Below are 21,992 nucleotides of genomic sequence, written 5' to 3' on the forward strand. Positions count from 1 at the left end.
GCAGTGGGGAGAGGCAGAGAGAGAGAATCTCCAGAAGACTCCCTGCCGAGCGGGGACCCAGACATGGGGGCTCAATCCCAGGACCCCAGGATCGTGACCTGAGTTGAAGGCAGACGGTCAGCTGACTGAGCCAGCCAGACGCCCCTCAGGCAGCAACACCCTTTTAGAGCATTCTCCCCGTCTGGGTCATGTTTTACACCTGGTCATAGGTGGAGGCAGCAGGTGACACAGATGGGTCTTCTTGGTGACACAGTACACATGCACGTTAGCGGAGCTAAGCGATCCTGAGCATGGTAACTTTCCATAGATGGACCGTGTGATTCATCTACACTTTGGGTCTCGCCTCACACACACCTCAACCAATAAACCTCCTGTCCTTTTCCTTCTATATTTGCGGGTCAATATGAATGAAAGAATGGCAAATGAACAAGTAGAAGGGTAGCAAAATTTAGGTGAACCCTCAAGTAGTAAACTAGCCATTTAGGGATTATAGAAATGGAAGAGGAAAGGTTTTACATGAGCCCTGCATGAAGCACACATACAAAAATGAACTCAGAATAGATCACAGACCTCCATCTAAGAGCTAAAACTATAAAATCTTCATAAGAAAGCACAGAAGAAAACCTTAGTAATCTTGGGTTTGCCAAAGATCTCTCCAGTAGGAGACAAAAAAGCACACACGACTTTTGAAATTGCGGTCCAGTGGGGCAGGTTTCCAGGGAAATGGTTGGTAGGCCCCTCATCACATGGGTTTTGCATATCCTTAGGGATGAATTCCCACAGTGGTTCCGGATCGGAAGACCCTGGCTATCCAGACTAGCACGCTCACCCTGTCCATTCATGTCAGCTAACCCAGCCAGTTCATAAGCACCCCAAACGTGAAATGTCCTCGTGTGGATCATTTTTTCATTCCAACATTAGCTGGCTGACTTTGCGTCATGAATCTGCCCAGGATGAAGGTGAATTGTAAACCCTTTTCATCGCTTATCAACAAAAAGGAGGAGCATAAGAGCATAAAGAAAGTAACCTTTTCAGATTTTTCCTGGTTCCTGACCAGTATAAAGGCAGAACACTTCTACTTTCTTGTCTCATGCTCTGCTCACCAGCAATTCAAATGAGCTGTCGTAACAATCAGAACCAGGTCAATTAAAAAACAACTTTCTTCAAATGACATAGACAGCGATCTACTGAGGCTCTGCTATTGGAACGGAGCCTACAGTAATCAGTGTTTCTGCGCCCAACATTTTCCTGCATTATCTCATTTAATCCTCACAATGATGTTCATCTTCCCAATGAAAGAACCTGAAGCTCAGCAAAGCAGTTAAGACCATTTTCTGAGCCAGCGCTCTCTAAAGTGTGATACGCTCACTTCAGGGACTAGTTGACCAAAAAAAAAAAAAAAAAAAAATACAATTTCATTTTATTTTCATTTTAAAAAGAGAAAAATTCAACTCTTCAAGTATTCCATTTATAGAATGACATTGGTTCCTTCATCCAGCCTCTAGGGCTGGCAGTCAAGGGGGCTCTGCAGACAGGAAGCAGCCTGAGGGACTGTGGTGCTCCTCAACAAGATGGCGGTGAGAGCCAGAGCCAGCTTTCAGCTCCATGAGAACCCTGCAGTTCCCTGAGGCCTCCTGATAAAGCCTCCTTATGGCTATTACCTGTCAATAAAAGGATGAAAGCCTTGAAAAGATTTACATTAATAAAGTAGGGAATGGGGGCACCTGGATGGCTCAGTCAGTGAAGTGTCTGCCTTCACCTTAGGTCATGATTCCAGGATCCTGGGATCGAGCCCCACATCGGGCTCCCCGCTTAGTGGGGAACCTGCTTCTCCCTCCCCCTCTACCAGCTGCTCCCCCTGCTTGTGCTCTCTTCCCCTCTCTGCCAAATAAATAAATAAAATCTTTAAAAAAAGAAAGAAAGTAGGGGTGTAGCCAATACCCAACATGCGACCGAGTAAACAAGGAAATGGCAGAGCTGCCGCTTTCGGCTCCTGGTGTGAGCTCTTTGCAAGCTACATGAGGAGGTAAACACAAGGACAGGCTAACCAGGTCTTACAGGGAGATGACCAAAACCCTAAATTATCAAGACAATTTATAATACAGGTTTTTTTCCACTAATGATATAGGTGTAAAACACCCAATTATAGTATGGAACTACTGGGATTGCAAGACGTTTGAAAGTATGTACCTGAGCCATGAAGACAAATGCCTTCATTTCCTACCAATGTCTAAAGTCATATAATACTCAATCTTATGTGTTCCCCAAAGTCTACCAAACCCACTGAGCCACCCAGGTGCCCCAATAATAGGTATTTTTTTAACCAAGAAAAGGCTTGGAACACTTACCTAGGCTCCCCACTGATCCCACTAGCGCTTGGAGATAAAAGCTCATAGTTTGTCTGACGGGAACAGGAAATTATGCTGAGTGGAATGGGGGTGGGGGGAACAACGCATGGACCTGTCTGGGGGAGAGAGAGCACAGGAAGGCAGGAAGGTTGATAAGGAAGAATCTAGTCAATAGTCTACCTAAATACTGAACCTGAATCCTGTGTACTTTGGGGGAGTCAGAACCCCATTAACTTCCAGAATACAATCTTGCTGCTTCTTTCCTAAAGAACAAGTCTCACCTTCTCCCTTCTGTATATGGACCTCACCAAAATGAAGCTGGGAAAGGACTGAGCCATCTGCTTCAAGAGGGTTCCTGGGGGAGGCACCTGGGTGGCTCAGTGGGTTAAAGCCTCTGCCTTCGGCTTAGGTCATGATCCCGGGGTCCTGGGATCGAGCCCCGCATCGGGCTCTCTGCTCAGCAGGGAGCCTGCTTCCCTTCCTTTCTCTCTGCCTGTCTCTCTGCCTACTTGTGATCTCTGTCAAATAAATAAATAAGTAAATCTTTTTTTTTTTTTTTAAAAAGAGGGTTCCTGGGAAGAAAACAGCTGCCTGCTGCTGTTGCAAACTGATGAGAAACACACCCTGTTTGCTTCAGTCTCTCTTTTGTTTGATGAGCCCCACGACGCACCTTAATTGATGCTTACTGTAAGTAAGCCTGGGGATTAGGAATTAGGGGCTCAGGGATAAATAAAGCATAACTACATCATTTTTGAGTCTTTCCAAGATCTTATTGACCTGGTCTTTCCAGATTTACACTTGTTTTTATCTTCTGGACACTTAAGTCATCACATATGTGCTCTCTCTGCCTTCTGGCACCAGCTGGGCCCTGACGGCCTCCTATCACCTTCCAGGCTCCTCCAGCCCCCAATCCTCCTTGGGCCCTGGCCTCAAGGCAGTTTCTTATGGTGGTGGCTGCACACACGTCTCACGGTCCCAGGGAGCCTCTAAAGGCCTTCCGGGTACAGATCACCCCCAGTGGTTACTTCTGGTCTTGCTCTCCTGTGAGCAGCCATGACATGTAGTAGGCGCTCAGTCAGCCATGATACACCGAAGTGCTCGGCTTGCACTTCATAATGGCAGGTACTTCTCTGCCCAACCAAGTTGGTACCAAAATGCCAAGCTTCAATCACATTTTTGCAAATTGATTCAGATTCTTCAGTGCACTAAGGGAGCTTGCTATTTAAAGAATCCTGTGGTTAATTCTTTTGTAACATGAATAATCACTTCCTGCTTTACCTTTCCTGCCGAGATGAATTTTTATGTAACAGGTTGCTTGAAGAGGAGGAAACCTATGTATGGTTTTCTTTTTTTTTTTAAAGATTTTATTTATTTATTTGACAGACAGAGATCACAAGTAGGCAGAGAGGCAGGCAGAGAGAGAGAGAGAGAGAGGAGGAAGCAGGCTCCCCGCAGAGCCCAGAGACCGATGTGGGGCTTGATCCCAGGACCCTGGGATCATGACCTGAGCCGAAGGCAGAGGCTTTAACCCACTGAGCCACCCAGGCGCCCCTATGTATGGTTTTCTTAAGACTTCATAAATCATGAAGCTGGGTCTCTCCTACCCACTTGAAAGGTTCTGTCCTGTGTCATCTGTAAGCCTCTGAAAGGTTCTGGACTTTGTCCACTACTGTATCGCCTGCCATATTTGGTGACTGAGTACCCAAAGTGTTGCTAGTCCGAGTTGAGATGGGTTATGAAATACAAAGCAGGTGGCAAAGACTTATTGGGAGAAAAAGAATGTAAAATATCTCATAAATTTAGATTGACTGCATGTTGAAATGGTATTTTATGTATGGGGGTTAAATATATTATTCAAATTAATTTTGCTTGTTTCTTTTTATCTTATGGATGTGGCTACTGGGACATTTAAAATTACATAGGCGGCCTGGTAGTATAGTTTCACTGGACAAAGATAATTTAAGATAATACTTGGCAGACAGGAAATCAAGACCTCACATTTCATAAACATAGTCAAAATATTCACAAGAGCCCATAAGAAAGTCTGCGTCCCCGAAACCCATTTCCTTGGCTTCAGAAAGCTTCAGGGAGCTGCAGGAATGAGAAAACATTACCTGTGATTTTTGTTAATGGTACCCTTTGGGAAACCACCAGTGGGCATGAGCACAAAATTAAAACACTAAGCTAAATAAAATATATCAGAGGTGTAATTAGGGCAACAGTAAACAAAATCGCATACTTAAAGACAGCATAAATTATAAAACTGAAGAACGTCTCCCTGTCAGAAAATGACCACCCTCCAGCTGCCCTCTGTGCCAAAGCCAGCCTCCACAAGTTTGCTGCATGGCTGCAAAGCCGTAGCTACAGTTAACCCTCGCGTCCAGACCGAGCCAGACAAGATAAGAGGTCTCCTTTAACATGTAAAACACGTGAACCACCCAGATCTCTGCCTTCAGACTCCCTAGAAGGAGTCCTCCCCACAGCGATGAAATGGCTGCTTTTTGACTGTCAGTTGGCTAAGCCAGCTGCCAAGCACCTTCTCACAGCAAACTTCTCACGGTGGCACTTCAGAGGCCCCACTCCGTGACCTGGCCCCTCCCCACCTCTGTGCACTGAACTTCCTGTCTCCTGGCACCACTTAGCACACCACAAGTTCATGATGGCTCAGCCCAGTCAGACTGCAAGCTCCGTCTGGGAAGAGCCATTACCTTTTTCAGGTTTCTACCTCCCTTGCCTAGCATCATGTCCAGCTCAAAAGTATTTGAATAAACCAAAGAGCATGAAGGAGAATGAAAGTTCTCCAAATAATTTCCCACATATGTATGTGTGTGTGTGTATATATACATATATATATACACAGAATTATAATTTCTAAATATATACAGGAAATAATTTCATACACACACACGCACACACATACACAGATGATGCCACAAACCTCTCATGCGGTCTTAAACAGCAGGAATTTCAGATGGGGGCGCCTGGGTGGCTCAGTCACTGGAGCATCCATCTCTTGTTTTCAGCTCAGGTCATGATCTCGGGCTCAGGAGATCGAGCCCCACATCAGGGCTCTGCACTCGGCAGAGAGTCTGCTCAAGATTCTCTCTCCCTCTCCCTCTGCCCCTCCCCCCATTCTCTCTCTCTCTCTCTCTCAAGTAAATAAATAAAATCTTTTAAAAATAAATAAAGAATATCAGCTGTATATGCAGCAAAGAAAACCATCAACAAAATGAAAAGACAACCTACTGGATGGGAGAAAATCTTTACAAATCATATATCTAATAAGGAGTTAATATCCAAGATATATAAATAATTCATATAACTCAACAGCAAAACAAAAAATAAAATGAACAAAAACCACACAAACACAATCTGACTAGAAAATGGGCAGAGGATCCAAACAGACAATTTTCCAAAGACCTACAGATGGCCAACAGGTACATAGAAAGGTTCTCAACATCATTCATCATTGGGGAAATGCAAATAAAACCACAAGGAGATATCACTTCCCACCTGTCAGAATGGCTATCATCAAAAAGACAAGAAATAACAAGTGTTGGTGAGGATGTGGAGAAAAGGGAACCCTCGTGCACCACTGATGGGAATGGTGCAGCTGCTATGGAAAGCAGTATGAAGGTCCCTCCAAAAATTAAAAATAGAATTACCATGTGACCCAGCCATCCCACTCCTGGGCATGTATCTGAAGAAAATGAAAACACTTACATGAAAAGATATCTACACCCCTATGCTCACTCTTGCATTATTTACAAGAGCCATGATATGGAAGCAGCCCAAGTGTCCATCAACAGATGAATCGATATGGCACACATACATAATGGCATAATATTCAGACATAAAAAAGAACGGAATCTTTCTATTTGCAACAACATGGATGGACCCTAAGGGCATTACACTAACTGAAAGAAAGAGACAAAGAAAGATAATTATTGTATGATCTCACTTATATGTGGACTCTAAAAAAAACAGGAAGGAAAAAAGCTCATAGATAAAGAGAACAGATTGGCCCTTGACAGAGGCAGGGTTTGGCAGTGGTGGGAGGGGGACGTGAAATGGGGGAAGGGGGTCAAAAGGTACAAACTTCCAGTTATAAAATAAATAAGTCATGGGGATATAATGTATAGTATGGTGACCATAGTCAATAATACATTACTGCATGTATCAAAGTTGCTGAGAGTAACTCTTAAAAATTTCTCATCACAAGAGAAAAATTTATATGCAGTGATGGATGGTAACTAGACTTACTGTGTTGATCTTTTTCAAATATATACAAGTATCAAATCATTACATTGTGCACCTGAAACTGTTACATGTCAATTATATCTCAATAAAAAAGAAAGAGAATCATTTCACTTGTGAATCTTAAAGAATAATTTTTTGTTTTGTTCCAGTTGTCTGACTGAGGAAAGCATACAAAATCAAGAAGTAATTATTTGCCAAAAAATATTTCACCGAGAAAGATCATGATTCCTGATCATTAGAGATAGAAAGAACATTAATTACCATCTTGTCAAATCCTGTTCTTAATTTTACAGATGAGGAACTAAGGCTTGGAAGGTTCCATGACTGAGGCACAAAGGGGGTGAGAGCTAAATCATGGCAGCGTCAAGGCTGGGACTAAACTTTCCCATATCATAGTCCCAGTGAGAGAAGAGAAGATACAAAGTGAAAAAGAGGGAAAGTGAGATAAGAGAGATACAGACACACACAGCAACAGGGGTATTTTTCCTTTCATATACAGCATAGTTCCCAGAATACCCAGAAAAATTTACACCAGTCAAGAATATACAAGAACCTGGGGCACCTGGGGGGCTCAGTTGGTTAAGCATCTGCCTTTGGCTCAGGTCATGATCCCAGGGTCCTGGAATCAAGTCCCACATTTGGCTCCCTGCTCAGTGGAGAGCCAGCTTCTCCCCCTCCCTCTGTCTACTGCTCTACTTGTGCGCTCTCTCGCTCTCTCTCTCTCTCTGTCAGGTAGATAAATAAAATCTTTAAGAAAAAAAAGAACATACAAGAACCTATGTTCAAATCTAATGAGATGGTAAGATCAGTGCTTGCTTAGGCCAGGGAGTGACCACAGACGAATACAAGAGATCTTACTGGGGTGACGGAAATGTGCTAAAATTAAATTGTGGTAAGGGTTTCACAATGCTGTAAATTTACTAAAATCATCTAACTGTACACTTAAAATGGGTAGAATTTTATACCTCAATATAGCTTTTAAAAATTAAAAAGACTATGTGATGTATATTTTGGAATTTATGATTGTAGCTATCACTGATTGAGGTGGTTGACTGCCTTTGTATCCCAGGGAGAGACCAATCCCCATTCAGAAGGTAAATCCATCTGGGGGACCCTCCTCTCTCCCGTAAGACACAGTTTGATGGGACTGCCCATGAAAATATCCCACCTCTGCCAGCACAGGATCAACTAGGTCTCACAACAGTAGATGGGTATGACAAAGACTGGATGTGGCTAGAGCAGATCCCCCAGCAGGACTCCCAAAAGAGGTAGGGATCTCTGGGACTGCCTGGCTGCCATCTTTTCTTCCATCCTATAAACCAGCCAATAGCCCTCCAGTAAATCCTCTTCCCTATCACGATTGAAAGTGAGTTGGTTTCCACTGTTTGCAACCAGAGGAACTTAACAGATATACTTGTAGGTCAACTTTTTGATCAACAGACTCTTCCCTACGTAAGAATGTCCACGGCCCAGTTCTCACCATCCCATGCTCTCCTGGTAGTGTCAAGGCTGAAGGTTTAGGGACCCAAACTTCCTAGGTCAGGGCCACCAGCACTGTGAGGACCTCCAAGTCCAACAAAGCTGACCTCCACATCAGCACATTCTCCTCTGGCATCTTCACAAACACACCACTAAGGAGACCATTCAGGGGCCAACAAAGGGTCATTCCCAAGGCCTCAAACTATTAGAAACTGAACATGAGCTTCCCCAAGGAAGACAGGCACAGAACACAGAGTCCAGGGAAGAAAGAGTCACTGAACTCTATCCCCAGGTACCGTTTGCAGGGATAGCCTCCTGCAGAGTTAAATGACATCTGCAGGGGCCCAGCAGCAGCTCGTAGAACTGGGCCTCAGCAGGGAAGGGAGAATGAGAGCCATCACCAGAGAAGAAAAAGCAGCAGCCAGCCGTGAGAGAGGAAAGAAGGCCTGTGGCTGACCTCTTCCGATGGCACTAAGGACATTCCTGTGACACTGCTCATGAGGTTGGTATCCAGGCCCAGTTCTCAATGTGTGCTGCCTCTTCAAGCATCTTCACAAAACATGTGAGCTGTGGGAGAAAGAACACAGGCCCTGATGCCTAAAAGACCTGGGAATGAGTTCCGGCGTAGATCCCAGCTAGCTGTGCGAAAGGGGCCACACAACTCACTTGAGTTCACCAGCTCTGTGCTTGAAACCGGGAGGTAATATACCCATTTGGGTTGTTGCAACAATGAGGGACAGTGTGTGTAAACTCCTGCTCGCAAAAGCTGCTCCGTAAACCACTCCGCAGCCACTAGCCTTATGGGCTCATATCATGCATGCTGAAAGGTTCCCCACATGGGTTCTCCTCTCTGCTCCCTGGACTAGGAGGCCTTGAAGGGCAGATCTAAGCATCTCTTCCCCCTCACTGGGCATCTGACACAGAGTAGATGTTCCATAAATGTGGGTTAGTGAGTGCACGGCCTGAGAAAGTATTCCTCCAAACCACAGCTTACTACTCAACGCCATGAAATACCATGACAAACACAAGCGCACTTGTTTGACTCTAAAGCTAGAGAAAGTAAAAAACCAGTGTGACTAGTTAGTCACAAAACAGGTTATGGCCCACTGGTCCAAGCCTCCCAAGTGCCACTGTGATCAGCCTCAACTCCATCCCCACCTCTGCCGTTCCCCCACCCCCATAGCAGAAGGGCCCAGGCGGAGATGGGAATGTGATACGGGGCGGTGGTTGGGCTGCCTGCTCCCTCATCCAGAAGACTTTTGCAAAGGCTGGGGGGAGAGTCCCTCACAGCCTACGTTTGGAAACCTTGGCCTCACCAGGCCTCACACAGGGAGCCAGAAACAAGGAGTTGTTAAACACTTCCTGACTGCACACCTAATGCATAGCTCTGTTAAGAACGTGCCTTCAGTAGGCCGGTGAAGAATAACTCGGCCTGAAAAAGATGTTTGTTTCTTTTTAAGATTTTTATCTATTCATTTGAGAGAGAGAAAAACAGAGAGAGCATAAGCAGGGGGAGCGGCAGAGGGAGAAGCAGGCTCCCGCTGTGCAGGGAGCCTGATGCAGGGCTTGATCCCAGGACCCCAAGATCATGACCTGAGCTGAAGGGAGACAATGACTGAGCCACCCAGGTGCCCTGAAAATATGTTTTTAAATAAAAAAGAAAGCATAGAGAATGTGTGCAGATGATTTTGCAGGTTAAAAAAAACTAGCAAAGAAGCAAGACAATTGATAATGGTTGATAAGCCTGTAGAGAGAATGGTTCTATACAACAATCCTGGAGGAGAAAATAAACTGCACCTTAGAAAACCAGTTTAATAAAAAGTCAATTAAGTCAAAGCAGTTTATCCACTTAAAGAAAACATAACTTTTTTTTTCAATAGAAGAAAGCAAGTACACGAATGCTGCTTTACATAATAAATACTTGAGTTCTAAGTAACAAAATGGCTTAAGGATAAATAGATACGCACTCCTCCCGGACTTTATAATAACAGCCTGGTTCTCAGATCCAAAGGAAAGACCTGGAGACAGGTACCTGATTAGAAGGTGATCCCTTATTTTCCTCAGTAAGAAGATCCAAAAAGTTTGGGGCCAACCAAACTTTAATAAGAAAGCAGAAACAGCCAAACATTTGCTTATACTATGTGTTAACTTAATTAGAGAGCATATAAAGTAAAATAATTAGAAAACACTGCTTCTCCCCTGACACCCACTCATGTCATGAACCAGTTTTATTCAACAGACACTGCATGAAACACATTCGGTTATGGGTAACATATCGAAATATTTGCTTAAACGTCTTTATTAAAAATGAATTCTTAGGGCCCTTTGGACCAGATACTTTGTGAGGACTATTACAGAATACAGCTCTGGCTTTTCTCAAGGACGGTGTGGGGGCGGCGAGGGTGGAGTGTGGCTCTAGAGGTGGACATGTGGCACGAAAGAAGAAAGACAAAAGGCTTTCTGCTGACTTCAGTGCAGCTAAGCGGGCTGAGCTGTAAGAGGCAAGAACGTTTAGAACACTAGGGGAAGCGGGTCAAAAGGAGGGAAGTGAAGAACAATTCCACAGAAAAAAAAGGGGGGGTCACTCTGAGCAGGGCAAGGCCTGAGTCACCGCATGGCCTTCTGTTAGTAAGAAATGCACTGTCTGGTAAGGGAGAAAGTAGACAGGTGACAGGAAACCACAGGGAAACTTTGCTGCCTTCCCCGACAGATTCAGTGCCCCCTCTTCAGGCTTCACTTACACCCCCAGGTGTCATGGTCCCCCTAAAGTGTGAGCCCCCGGAAGGCAGAAGGAAGTGTAACACTGCAGCGTGGGGGCCTCCTGAAAGAAGAGTCACATTACCCAACGTTTCCGCCCTCAAGTGCTGAGCTGACTGTTTGGCCGCATCAGGCGCTCAAGCAGTGCCTGTTGCTGAGTGGAGAGAAACCTGCGAGGATGATTTTTTTTTTTTTTTAATGAGAAGCTGAGAATCCAAGAAGACTGGGTCTGAGAGAAACGCACAGGGCTGAAGGTGGAATGTAACGGCACAGCAACAGCTCTTCCAACCGGTCTGGAATTTCAAACTGTTATAAGCATAACTACTTGGAGCTCCGCAACATCCACTCTGGAGAGAAAGCCTAGAACGCCTGCAACACCAGAACGTGGCCGTTATGAGCGATGGTGCACTTGATGGTTTCACGGTGTTGCACGGGTGACAAAAGATAGCAATGCTGAGTCGACATTATAACTCTCTTTTGGGTGGCATTTTTAACAGCTTCAAGCACAATTGGAGCTAAAAGTTGCTACTTGAGTATCTATTTGAAGAACATTTCTTGAATCGACTACATTGTAAATATTTTGTGACAGTATCAGAAAACCTCTTAGTGAGTGCTTATGGACAGAGATTAACACAAAACAGAAGTAAAGTTAAAAAGTCAACATTTTTTTCCTTTGAAGATTACAATTTAAAGTTGGACAAACAGAATAATACATCAATAAACTGGACTAGGGCTTAATACTTTTGAAACCTTTTCCAAAACTGAAACATGAGGTTAATAAAAAATAAAACTAGAAGGATCAACAGCCTCACATCAAAAGATTTCTAGAAGGATGATCCAAGAAGAGTAGTGTGTAATTTTTTTTTCCAGAAATAATTGCACTTACTTTCCAAATACCATTTTTTACTAAAACAAACAAACAAACAAACAAAAAAACAAGCCAGGTAGCCTTGTAAAAATGGCTGATTCTGAGTCTGGGGCAGGAAAGGTAACAAGCCGGAAACACCTTGTCAAAAACAAGAAACGTCTTGTCAAAGCAAGGAAGCCATCAAAGACTAACAGAGTCATGTCAAAAGAATTCAGAAGTGAATGAGAAAAGGCTCCCACCAGCCACAAATGGGACAACATGAGTATCAGCAAGAATAAATGCAATGGGTTGAAACATGTCAAACAGGTTTGATGTCCCAAATCGATACATGTTATATGATGTATGTTTCATAGTGATTTTTTTTTAAATCAATGATGGACTTTGGAGAATGCTGGGAAACCAACTCACTTTTCTGAGAACTAGTAAATTAAAAGAAAGAATCAAACATTTCCTGCCTTACCCATATGAACTTAGGATAACCAAATAGTTGATGAGGAGAAATTTCTCTTTATGGAGTATTCTGGCTGACAAGTGAAGAAGGAATGAGAGAATGAGACAATCAACATCTTGCAACCTCTAAGGTAATCCAGCCCTGGGCCATGGCCACCAACAGCTGCTAACATTACAAAGAGAGAGACAATCAAGCTTCAAGAGCCTTGAGACTGAAGGATGGGCCACCCCCTGTAAATCAAGTTTCTGGATTTGCTGCCGGTTTACAGGGAATCCAGGGGTCCAGGAATATGTCAAATGGCACCCTAAGGTGCACTTAACAAAATTCAGACTCTAGGGAACTCTACAAGCTAATGTCTTAGCTTCTTCAACCAAAAATAAACAAACAAATAAATAAATAATGCAACGGAAAGGGAAAAGAGACCGGGCGATCTAGATTACAAGAGACCTGGGGGCAATGAGCCAGTCGCGAAGTGTGGACCTTCCAGATCCTGATTCAAACAAATATCTTTTTAAATATTTCAACTATGTGTCATTGAATATTTGAGCTGGAAGTCTGGTGATAAGGAAACATTGTTAGTTGTTGTAGGTGTAAAAATGATATTGTGATTATGGTTTTGAAAAGAGTCCTTATCTTTAAGAAATACATGCTGAAACACTTCCGGATTGTTAAAATGCTCTAAATGTGCAAGGAGAACAATGTTCTACAGTGAACCTAGAAGATGAAGAGAAAAATCTTAATGCTGGTGTAACTTGTCCTAGTGTAACCAGGAGTTTCCTAAGTCATTCAGCTCACCATGCTCTACACAGCTACGCACCTGAAAAGGAAGATCGGGTTTTTAGAGGCAAATAAGAGATTAAGTGTGTGTGTGTGTGTGTGTGTGTGTGCACGCGCGTTGTGTGTGTGTGCGCGCGCCTGTGTGTGTTTCGATACCTGAATTTGTTAAGGACAAATATTTTTAAATAAAGAACTGATCCAAAAGTATTTTCCCTTTTTAGTACTATAGTTTATTCTTTGCAAATAATTATAAAATACATCTCAAGTAACCAAAATTGTGATTATCTCCCTACAAGACATGCATTTTAAAAGAAACCCCGAGGCAATTGGGACTTAAACTATATTTACTTTGTACATAGTACAATGCTTAATCTTCTTTCCTTTGTTAAAATATACTTTCAGCCACTACTTAAAAAACCATAGTAAGCAACAAGCACAATTGAAAATGTGTTCTCTATCACATGTCTATCACAAGTGTGGACCTTGAAACAAAACAGCAAGGCCACCTCTGGGAACATTCTGAATTTGGATTTTGTTGTTGTTTTGTATGTGTATATGTAAGGAGTGAGGATACAATTTTATTTTTCTCTGCCATGTTTTACCTCTTTGTTCAGCTTTGAGATATAATTGAAATACAACATTACGTAAGTTTAAGGGTAGAATGTGATGATTTGATACACTTCTATATTACAACATGATGAGCACAATAAAGTTAGTTAACACATCCTTCCCTTCATACATAATCCCCATTTTGGTATGTGTAAGTCGCAGTGGTGAGAACATTTAAGATCTACTCTCTTAGGGGCACCTGGGTGGCTCAGTGGGTTAAAGCCTCTGCCTTGGGCTCAGGTAATGATCCCAGGGTCCTAAAATCGAGCCCCACATCCGGCTCTCTGCCCAGCGGGGAGCCTGCTCCTCCCTCTCTCTCTGCCTGCCTCTCTGCATACTTGTGATCTCTGTCAAATAAATAAATAAAATCTTTAAAAAAAAGATCTACTCTCTTAGCCACTTTTAAGTATTAGATACAGTATTGTTAACAACAGTCACCCTGATGCCCTTAAACGTATTTATGTTATTACTAGAATATGTACTTTTTGGCCAACAACTCCCATTCCATCCACCCCACCCCCAGACCCTGACAACCACCATTCTACTCTGTTTCTATGAGGTTGGCTTTTTTTAGATTCCACAAAGTGAAATCACGCAGTCTTTGTCTTTCTCTGTCCCACATATCTCACTTGGCATAATGCCCTCAAGGTTCATCCATGTTGTCACACAAGGTAAGATTTCCTTCTTTTTACGGCTATTATTCCACCATATATATACATTATATTTTCTTTATCCATTCAGCCCCTGAGGGGCATTAAGTCGTTTTCATGTGTCAGTTATTATGAACAGTGCTGCAGAGAACATGGGAGTGTACATATCTCTTAGAGATAGTGACTTCATTTCTTTCAGATAAATACCCAGAAGTGGGACTGCTGGATCACCTAATAATTCTATTTTTAATTTTTTGATGAGGCTCCATACTGGAGGTTTTCCATATTGGTTACACCAATTTACATTCTAACTTGGGGTTTCTTGAGATGTGCTCAGGAAGGCTGTAGGTTTGGTTGCTTAGCTGTCAAACTGACACACTGTGACTACGTTTTCTAACAGTGTTCTCACCTCTGAGAGTGGTGTGCTAACACATGACAGAAATGTGGGAGATCACCTGCCTAGCCCTTGGTGCCCCATTCTCTGAGAGCTGGCGCTCACTGGGTGGAGGCAAGCTTCAGCAGGCACTTCTATCCATCTGTCACCAGTACTCTCTACACCCCCACGGCTCAGCCACAAGCCCTTGGCACCACCCAGACCTACTAAAGCAGAAGCCACAGTATGACAAGTCTCCAGGGCACTGACACAGAGTGTCATTTGAGAAGCGCTGGTCTCCACCCCATGAGCTCCTCACCCAGACATCAGAATCACCTGTGAAGCCTCCTCCTGCCTCTCCCCTCCCAGACTGGCCCACATCAGAATGGGGGGGTCATTTCCAAGTAGAGGATGGTCCCCAAGGTGATTCTCTATACCTCCACCACTCTCCTAAGCTCCTTTTTAGGAAGGAGGAAAAGTCTGCATGGAGCAACAAGCTCCGATGCTTGCAGACCCCAAGCATGATGGTTTCTGAGGCACCTTTCAGGGCTACAAGCCAGTAAGTCTGCAGAAGTACCACCAAGGAGGCAACAAGCAGGTGCATGAGGGAGGAATTCACTTCATCCTCACTTCAGATGAAATAATCTGATCCAGACATTCAACCAGTCCCTCTCCCTGAAAGGAGATGAAAGTTCTAGTCCTTGTCCCGGCAATGAAAGTCACAGGGGGGCACAGAGGACACTGCTGTGTCCGCCCCATCCGCTCAGCACTGGTCTAATGTCTGGCCTACAGTAGGCATATCATAAATATGTACTGAATGATAATACACTCTTAAATTCTAGGTGCCAGGTGCCTTCAGCCTCCTCACATCATCACCCCTCATGCTCTTCCAGAATGTGACCCCAGCCATCAACAGAGGGAACCGAATCTCCCTGCCAGGGCCCTTGAATTTGGGCAGGCTTGAGAGAGCTTAGACCAGGAGAGGGCAAGGAAGCCATGCTGTGTGACTTCCAAAGCTGGGTGACAAGAGCCAAATATGCAGTTTCCAGCCCACTTGCTGGAATATTCTGAGGACTGCCATGCCGTGAGGAAACCAAGTCACACCAAGAGCCCACACACAGGCACTCCAGGTGGCCACTGAGTAGCCAAGTTGCTGAGTCATCCCGGCTTGGGCCAACACGTGAGTGTCAGTGCCTTCACATGATCCCAGCCCCTCTGCTGCTGAGTGGCTCCCAGCTTTCAAATCTTCCTAGGAGAGGCCCCAGCCACTGTGGAGCTAAGACAAGCCATCCTCTCCATGCCCTGTCCACATTCTTGACCCACAAGCTCTGAAAGCATAATAAAGTGGCTGTTGGAAGGTGCTACAATCAGAGTTGTTTGTAAGGCAGCTGAAAGAACTAGCATACTCTCCGACGTGCCCATTGCTACTCCCAGTTTGGGAAGAATTGGGTTCCCAGAGACGTTAAGATAACCTGTCTGGGGGTGGGGACCTGATATGCCCACTGCCAGGCAGTCTGGAGTCACAGCCTGGCTCCTTGCCCCTGTTCTTGCTCATATTGTTTCAATCAGTGAAGATTTTCTGAGTCATAAGCTCCAGATACTGTGGCTATACCAAGAAAAACATGAAGACACCCAAGTGCACACATGAATACACGTAGTGTGCTCAGATATGAAACCAGGCCAGATTAGGTCTGCCTGCCCTTATAAATTCTTAGCTGACAATGTTTCAGACAGAATGGCTCCTTGGTCTGGGAAGTATTTATTGAGAGTCTGGGGGAACAGAGGCACTGGGCTAGATGACAGGAATATGAGTCAGGGGCCCATTATAGGAGAGGAGTCAGGAAAGGATAAAAAGAGAAGGAAAGATATTTCTTTCTCTGACATTAGATAAAAAGAAATACAAGTGTTCTAGTAGCGATGTAAAGACATAAAGATGAGGATACACAAGGTAACGGATGCCTTCTCTTATGCAGGAATCAGGATCATCTGTTGGTGGGGTCTGGTGCGAGAAGAGAACCTGAGAAGATGAAGAAAACAGTCTAGAATAAGCTCAGTGCAAATGCACTATGGAATTTCCTCTGCATATTTTGTTTGTGTGTTTTCATTTACAAAAGAAAAATTTTTGTAGTGAGAGTGGTTGGCTGAGAGGTGAATGGAAGCTTTGCTGGGGGGGCCATAAGGACCCAGCAGAATAGGCAATGGCCCCTTGCTTCATCCTCACCACCTCTCCAGAGCCCACAGTAAGGCCAGAGCTGAGAACCACATGGGCGCCCCGGAGCTGGGCCCAGGTAGGAGAGAACTGATTCAGAGCTGAGCTCAGCCGCTTCCAGTAACTGATCCAGGGAGAGTGGGCAGTGCCAGCCAGGTGCCAAGCAGGCAGGATACAGACTAGGAGGAGGCGGTCACAGAGTCAGGGAGATGGGGGCAGATGGAAAGGAAAGGTTATGATGACTGGCCCGCTGCCCAAGGCTGAGGATCCAGGGGATGGAAGCATACCCTGCAAGAACATCTGCAGGGCGCTCTGTAGACCCAGACAAAATGGCGGACAGTAGAGCGCTCTAAAGGAAAGGAAGAGACAAAGAAGTGGCCAAGGATGGTGGGAGGAAGGCTCCTTCTTCTTCCCCCCGCCTGCAGCTCTCATCTACACAACATTCCTTTCCAAAATTCCCTTCTCAAAAGACTCTCCAGAACACTGTCACCATGGAATGGGAGACTGCCTATCCATACAAGTCTCCCAGTGTTAGCAGCCTCCAGAGGATCTCAAGGGTAAACCTCTCTTGGAAACGAAAGCTATTTCTTGAAAACATGTAGAACTAGCATTACGTAACACAAGCTGGGTTTACCAGTCCATAAAGAGGATGTGCCTCAATGAATCCTATCATACCCTGGAGGTCCATAGGTCTAGAATCAATATTTATTGTGTAAATGAATATTGCCTTTGAAAGAAAGAACATATTTGGGGGAAGTTCCCATTCTTGGTCTTGGAACTCAAAGGCCACCACTATCTGGCACAGGCTTGACATTGACAACCTCACTTGCATTTATACCCAGCTCCCACCACCAATTCCAGCTGGACTGTCCTGGTCCCCACTACCCCACACATTCTTCCCCAGAGGGCACATGGATGTTCTCATCCATGAAATCTGGTTCCTTATTCCTTACATCACAAAATTTCCTCCATCTTCATGGCTTGAGGTCAACTTCAAACCCTGTCTTAGGCTACCCCTCCCACTACATTCTCAGATTTATTAACTTCAGCATTAACTGAACAAATCACTTCTAATTATCATATACTGCCTTGTAACATCCTTTGAATTACTATCTTAGACTGGGAGTTGGTAAACTTTCTCTTAACTTTTTTTTCTCCGAATAGTAAATATTTTAGGTTTTGTGGGCCATACAAACTGTTGCAACTATTCAACTCTGATGTTATAGCAAGAAAGCAGCCACAGCCAATAAAAAAATGATCATGACTATGTTCCAATAAAACTACTTTTTAAATTTAAATTCAATTAACCAAATTATAGTACATCATTAGTTTCAAATGCAGTGTTCAAAAATTCATCAGTCGCATATAATACCCAGTACTCATCTTATCACCTGCCCTCAATGCCCATCACCCATTTACCCCATCCCCCCACTCCCCTCCCCTCCAGCAACCCTCAGTTTGTTTCCTATAGTTAAGAGTCTCTAGTGGTTTTTCTTCCTCTCTGATGGCTTCCCATTCAGTTTTCCCTTCCTTCCTCCCTGTGATCCTCTGCACTGTTTCTTATATTCCATATATGAGTGAAACTATATGATAATTGTCTTTCTTTGCTTGACTTATTTCATTCAGCATAATACCCTCCAGTTCCACCCATGTCAATGTAAATAGTAAGTATTCATCCTTTCTGATGGCTGCATAGTATTCCATTGTGTGTGTGTGTGTGTGTGTGTGTGTGTGTGTGTGTATACATATATACACTACATCTTCTTTACCCATTCGTCTGTCAATGGACATGTCGGCTCTTTCTGCAGTTTGGCTATTGTGAACATCGCTGCTGTGCACACTGGGGTGCAGGTGCTCCTTCATTTCACTACTATATCTTTGGGGTAAATACCCAGTAGTGCAATTGCTGGGTCATAGGGTAACGCTACTGTCAGCTTTTTGAGGAACCTCCATACTGTTTTCCAGAGTGGCCACACCAGCTTGCATTCCCACCAACAGTGTAGGAGGGTTTCCCTTTCACTGCATCCTTGCCAACATTTGTTGTTTCCTGTCTTGTTAATTTTAGCCATTCTGACTGGTGTGAGGTGGTATCTCATTGTGGTTTTGATTTGTATTTCCCTGATGCCGAGTGATGTGGAGCATTCTTTCATGTGTCTGCTGGCCATTTGTATGTCTTCTTTGGAGAAATGTCCGTGCATGTCTTCTGGCCATTTCTTGAGTGGATTATTTGTTTTTTGAGAGTTATGTTTTATAAGTTCCTTATAGATCTTGGATACTAGCCCTTTAACTCCAATACAGCCTTATTTACAAAAATAATCAGCAGGCCATATTTGACCTATCGCCCACAGTTTGCCAATCTCCATCTTAGACTATTATTTTAACTCTTATTATCTCTTAAATTATATGTCTTACCACTTAAAACAGACTTAAGTTCCTTAAAAGAAGGGAACAGTTATGTATTTTCATTTACTCTTGGCCCCTACCTGGCATAGTACTACAGATACAAAGACTATATACATTTTTGAACAATCGTTTGAGTACACATTGAATGATAGGCCACATATCATGACTTTTTGTTGTTTAAGTGCGTATACTGATGGCGCAAACATAAATTTCTAACTAGTACTAACTTAACTGAACTATGTGAAATAAAGTGGGTTTTATTTTTTTTAACTTTCCTGGTCTGCTCTTTTGCCAGATATTTTTCTTCTAATCATTTCTACAGACGGCCTAATCCATTCATCCTACCAGCTACGTAACAGACTAGCACATTCCACAAGCTAGCTGACATCAGTAGGATTTAGACTGTCTGCAGATGGAAGTGTCCACTTCAGCATTCAATTTCCCCCATCACATCACACCATCACAGAAGTATGGAGAGGCAAAAGGGAAGCTTTCAGAAAAAAGAGAGGAAATATATCACTGCTGTTCCCCACAGAAGCAAACATGAAACAATTACCCATAACCAAAATAAAATTAATTTCATAGTAGGTTAGTGACAGTTCCTGTCAGATGCTTCTAGCTTGCTTCTAAATCGACAACTGCAACAAAGAGAAAAGAAAGTAGACATCTTGTGAAGAATTTCTAATATCCAATAACTACATTGCCCCCAAAACTGTGCCTTTGAATATGTTAAAGTAGATCCTACCTCAGGAGCTAAAAAGTAAAAAAATGACAAATAGGTCACAGAAAGCCCGAGACTTGACTTCTTGCCAGTAGTGACCTTTGATGCCGATAAAGTCCCCACTTCCTTTTGTCACCTCAAAGAGGCAGGAGCAGCTAAGTGCAGGCCATGCAGGCAACGCAGATCTGTGTCCCCCAAGTGACTCATGCATGCTTAGAGATTCAAACAGCTGTACAGGTCCATTAGGAAAACTGATGCTTCTACCCTCCCCCAAACTTCCCTTCCCCAGCAGCAACTACTTTCACCTCCTTTAGTTGGTCTGGTACTTGCTTCCAAGTCTAAAGAAGATGCCATCATGGCTGTATGCCTTGATGTCTTCATTCTTGGCCACTGTGTGCTTCTTTCCCATATGGAAGCTGAGGTCTGCTCTCCTCACCACATGGACACACCTCCCACCCTCCCCCAACCCCCTAGAGGGGTGGGCCATCATTCTGGACGGATCAGTGTTCACTCTCTTTCAGGGCTGAATTATTTCCCCCCTTAATTCATACGTCCCAAACCTGAGTATGTCAAAATGCGACCTTATTTGGAAATAGGTTCGTTGCAGATGTAATTAGTTAAGATGAAGTCTTTTTCTTTTAAAGATTTTATTTATTTATTTGACAGAAAGAGATCACAAGTAGGCAAAGAGGAGAGAGAGAGGAGGAAGCAGGCTCCCTGCTGAGCAGAGAGCCCGCTGTGGGGCTGGATCCCAGGAACCTGGGATCATGACCTGAGCCGAAGGCAGAGGCTTTAACCCACTGAGCCACCGAGGCGCCCCCTTGTTAGGATGAAGTCTTTAGGGTGGGCCTAATCCAGTATGACTAGTGTGCTTATAAAAAGAAAAAAGCGGGACACAGAGACACCATGGAGTGAAGTGGGCGTGAAGAGACCAAGAGGAAAGACGGCCATCCACAAGACAAGGAGAAAGGCCTGGAACACATCTTTCCCTGCACAACTTCAAGAGAATCCATTTCTGTTGTTTAAGCCCCCCCCCCCCCCGGGTGTGTCACTCTGCTCTGGCAGCCCCCGCAAACTGATGCAGATGATTACAGCCCTGGGAGGACACACACGTTCCTGAGAGCCTAGCCACAAGGTCCTCTATTTCTTTTTCCAATTTGTTCCCCTGGAGCTAATACTAGTCTCAATTGTTCCTTTGTTTAGTTTTCACTCTCTTACTGAAAACTTCATCCAGAAACTGATTCAACTCGAACCTCTTCCTGTCTTGTCTACGTGGTCGCTGAAGAGGTCCAGGTGGGCAGGTGGTCTGTTCATTCTACCCTTCTTCAGAGCCTTCCGACCTAGGGGAGGGTGTGCGTGAACCTCAGGGGGCACCAACCATGTGGCAAAGGGCCTCTACCTTGATACAAGCTCATAAGACGGCACCATCCAGAAGCACAAGGAGCGACTGCAGCTTTAGGAGTAGAGGCAAAATGCAACCATAAATGGGGGCTCTCTGAAGACACCTATGCCAGAAGGGAGCCCCAGGCAGAGGCAACAGGTGGCAGAGAAGCACAAAGGCAGATGACAACCAGGGCTGAGGGGAGGAAATCTCTAGAGAAGGGGGTGCTTGATTAAGAGACATTCCTGGGATTAAAAAAAAAATGTCTGCATAAACAAATGGCATTCTAGGAAACGTGAGCACAAGTTAAAATGTCCCTATTTAAAGACAGAATGACACCTTTCCTCCACACCAATACCCAACTTCCCAAATTCTACCTTTGCAACTGGAGTAAATTTCTTTAAATTTAAAAAACAAAAAAAGGAAGGGAAGGAGGTGCTTTCTAGAGAAGCTCAACCAAAGAAACAAAGACCAGCAAAAATAAGTCAAAGAATCATAGAACTAAAAGAAAATGATATAGTCCAGACTTTGCTGCGAAAAACTCTAGGCTGCAGACTTTACTCCACACCTTTTCTCGGTCAAGATCAAAAGTTCTCAAATTTCGTATGTATTGTATCATCACATTCCATCATATTCCACATAGGTTATGGCAATTCCTAAGAATTCATGTAGTAAAACAAAAATAGACAAATAATGAGGATCGGGA

At 44.0% G+C, this 21,992-nt stretch overlaps 1 protein-coding gene across 10 annotated transcripts in view; it reads right to left on the bottom strand.

The window, feature by feature from the left end:
• The window catches only part of SH3KBP1 (SH3 domain containing kinase binding protein 1), a 335,619-nt gene that overhangs the window by 285,201 nt on the left and 28,426 nt on the right, over window positions 1-21,992 (bottom strand). The window lies entirely within an intron of this gene.

The sequence above is a fragment of the Lontra canadensis genome, unplaced genomic scaffold (assembly GCF_010015895.1).
Source record: "Lontra canadensis isolate GAN:19392208 unplaced genomic scaffold, GSC_riverotter_1.0 scaffold116, whole genome shotgun sequence".
In the NCBI taxonomy this organism is placed as follows: Eukaryota; Metazoa; Chordata; class Mammalia; order Carnivora; family Mustelidae; genus Lontra; species Lontra canadensis.